The sequence below is a fragment of the Propithecus coquereli genome, unplaced genomic scaffold (assembly GCF_000956105.1).
Source record: "Propithecus coquereli isolate 6110/MARCELLA unplaced genomic scaffold, Pcoq_1.0 Scaffold64, whole genome shotgun sequence".
NCBI classification, from domain to species: domain Eukaryota; kingdom Metazoa; phylum Chordata; class Mammalia; order Primates; family Indriidae; genus Propithecus; species Propithecus coquereli.
The window spans coordinates 2248033-2251135 of NW_012152396.1; positions in this window are offsets into that span (position 1 = coordinate 2248033).

Consider the following 3103-nt stretch of genomic DNA (forward strand, 5'->3'; position numbering starts at 1 on the left):
TTGACTGTATTCTTTTCATGTACTGCAGTTTTTATACCACATTCAGGGAACGATTTGACCCAGAATAAGCCTCACTTCTTTGAGGTTATTTTCATTTTAATGGAAAACTAAGTTTTATCAAATAAACATATCTCTAATACCTGGAGGATCAGGTGTTTCAAAAATACTAGATCCTTTACTGATGTCCCTGAAATCATACCACACAGCATCCATCTACTTTAATAACGTTTATGGCCATCCTTTAGCCATATTCTGTATTCACATGTACAGTGTATGTAGCTTTGAGGGACTGTTAATTAGATAGATACATAGTTTAATGTCTGCCTTCCTCTGAGTTCCAGTTTCTGCTCACCACCCTGGTAGTTTGACTACTTGTCCCTGAGATCATGGTCTGTGGGATGGCTTACGTGAATACAGAGAGCTCACATGTGACAACTTTGGCTATCATCAACCTGTACCTTGGTGATTATGCCTCATGTTCTGAATTGTCTTTTGTGTTGTCCTTATCTAAGAGGAAGGCAGAAAAAAAATTCAATTCCATTTTTCTTTTTCCTTTTTTAGAGATAGGGTCTCACTGTGTTGCCCAGGCTGGAGTGCAGCAACATGATCATAGCTAATGTGGTCTCACTGACCCACTTCCCAGTGTAGACCAGCATGGTCTTTGGAGACATCTGACTTTAAGGAGAGTGTCTTCTTTAGTCATTGTTTTAAAATGCATCTGGGATTTCTTTTAATCAGGTATGGAAGACACATGGACTTGTAAATGACTGTCATGAAAGAAGAAGTTCATCCTCACAGATCCTAGAAACAGGAGGTCACATGATGTGCCAGGTCACACTGGGGACCCCAAGGGCAAGCAGGAGGCACAGGGAGCAAGGGGAAACGTGGCTGAGAGTCTTTATCGTGGTTTCCACAGGACAGGCAGACAGGAGAAGCGGGGTTAGGATGGTTCGTTTGGATGATTTCATCAGGCTGTGGAGTGTAAGGGCCACCCCTGGTTGCCTGGGTGGTTAGGGCAAGAGGGATAGCGGCCTGGAGGGTAGGAGATAGTACAGGAGACAGTCGATGGAGGTGTTTTGGCTTCGGTTTGAGTATGAAAGGTGTGCTGGAGGTAATTCCTTCACTCTCTCTAGGAATTGGCTGGCCCTGGCAGGGGTGGTCTCTCCATGATCACAAGGCCCTAGATGTCAAAATACCAGAAAACACAAAAATTAAAAACCATGATTAATACCGATATGGGCTCAGTTGCCCCATCCTGGTTCCCTGGATGCCATCTCGGAGCCCAACGCTGTTGGTACCAACCTCAGTCATTGCCCCAGGAAGGGCAGCCTGTCTAGACACACTGCACCTGCATTTGGTTTGCGGAGATGGGAGCTGATCCGCAGTGGTGTTCCCTATTCAGTTCATGGGATCTTTGGGGGCCAGTAGTTTTCTTTTTCAGCCCCTAAAAGCAAAGTATTCCTTTTGCTTCTCTCCTGGATAAGGAAGGTATCATAAGACGGTTACCTGGGCAGTTGGTTCAGGCCTCTCCATATCTGCTGGCCGGATTCTCCTTTTTAAGTGTTTTAAGTAGAAGACGTTTTATTATTGTTGGAAAATGGAGTTTGTATGACTTCAAAGATTCATGAAAAGTGTGCGTGTGCTCCCTGTGAGAGGACAACAGTCTGTGACTGTATCATGGACAGTCACCTCCTCAGTGTCATCGGGGTGGCTTCCTTCAAATTTTCTCCCTAAAAGAGTGGAAAACATGATCCAAGCTAACTTTTTGGGTCTCTCTCTCTCTCATACACACACTCAAACATACATCCTTCTTTCTCTTTTTTTAAATTTTGAGATAATTGTAGATTCACATGCAGTTGTAAGAAATAACACAGATCATTAGCCCAGTTTCCCCCAATGGTAGCATGTACAAAACTGTAGTACACAACCAGGATATTGACACTGATACAGTCAAGACACAGAACATTTTACTCTCAAGTATATCTTGTGTTGATCACTTTCCTCCCCCCTCAATCCCTCCTTTGTCAAAGTGGAATCATAATTCGATTTCAGTATGTGGAATCACACATTCTGTGACTTTTTGGGGTTGGTTTTTTTGCTCCGCATAATTCTCTGAAGATTCATCTGGCTGTTGTATGCATCAGTAGTTCCTCGTTGCTAAACAGGATTCCATAGTATGGATATACCACACTTAGTTAAACCCTTTATCCATTAAAAGGCATCTGGGTTGTTTCCAGTTTGGGGCTATTATGAATAAAGCTGCTATAAATATTTGTGTACTGGTCTTTGTATGAATATTATTCATTTTTCTGTGATAAATGCCCAGGAGTGCAATTTTGGGGGTATATGATAACAACACTATAAGAACTTAAAGTTTACAGTAAAATCTATCAACATGGGGGCCATTGATGAACCTTATAAGAGTGGTTTTGGTGGAGATTTGGGTACAGAAAACTGGATGAATTTAAGAAAGATTCACCAGAGAAGAATTAGAGACAATGAATATAGTAACTCTTTTGAGTGGTTTTGCTGTAAGAAAACTTAGAAATGGGGCGGTAGTTGGAGAGTTCTGAGAGAAATAATAGCATATTGATACGCTAATGCAAATGAGTAAATAAGAGGGAACAAACAATGTTGGAGATGATGGGAATATGAAGCTATGGTGGAGAACGCTGGTCTTTTAATCAATGAGAGAAAATAGGACATAGAGCCAAAGTAGAGCCTTGGCATCAGGAAATGCACACTTTACAGTAATGGGAAGTTCTGAAAAAATTTTCTCATACTATTGGTTTGATAATTTCCTCCTTTCTGTTTTTCTCTGTTCTTTTTTGAACTATTAGACAAACATATCTCCTTTGTTGATCTTTTAACTTCATCCTTTTTTCTCCTATAGTTCTCTTTTATCTTGTTTTTTGCTGCAGTTTCCTTACTTGGGCAATAAGAACAGTCAGATCGTATCAAAGGACTTCCTTAATGTAATGTGAAAATGTGTGTTAGCTTTTGGCAACCAGCTTTGATAAGTGGAAAGACTCGAGCGTAAGATAAATCTTTCCTTTTCTTTGTGTTTTATATATCTGTTGGGAAATCAAATATATAAATGGAT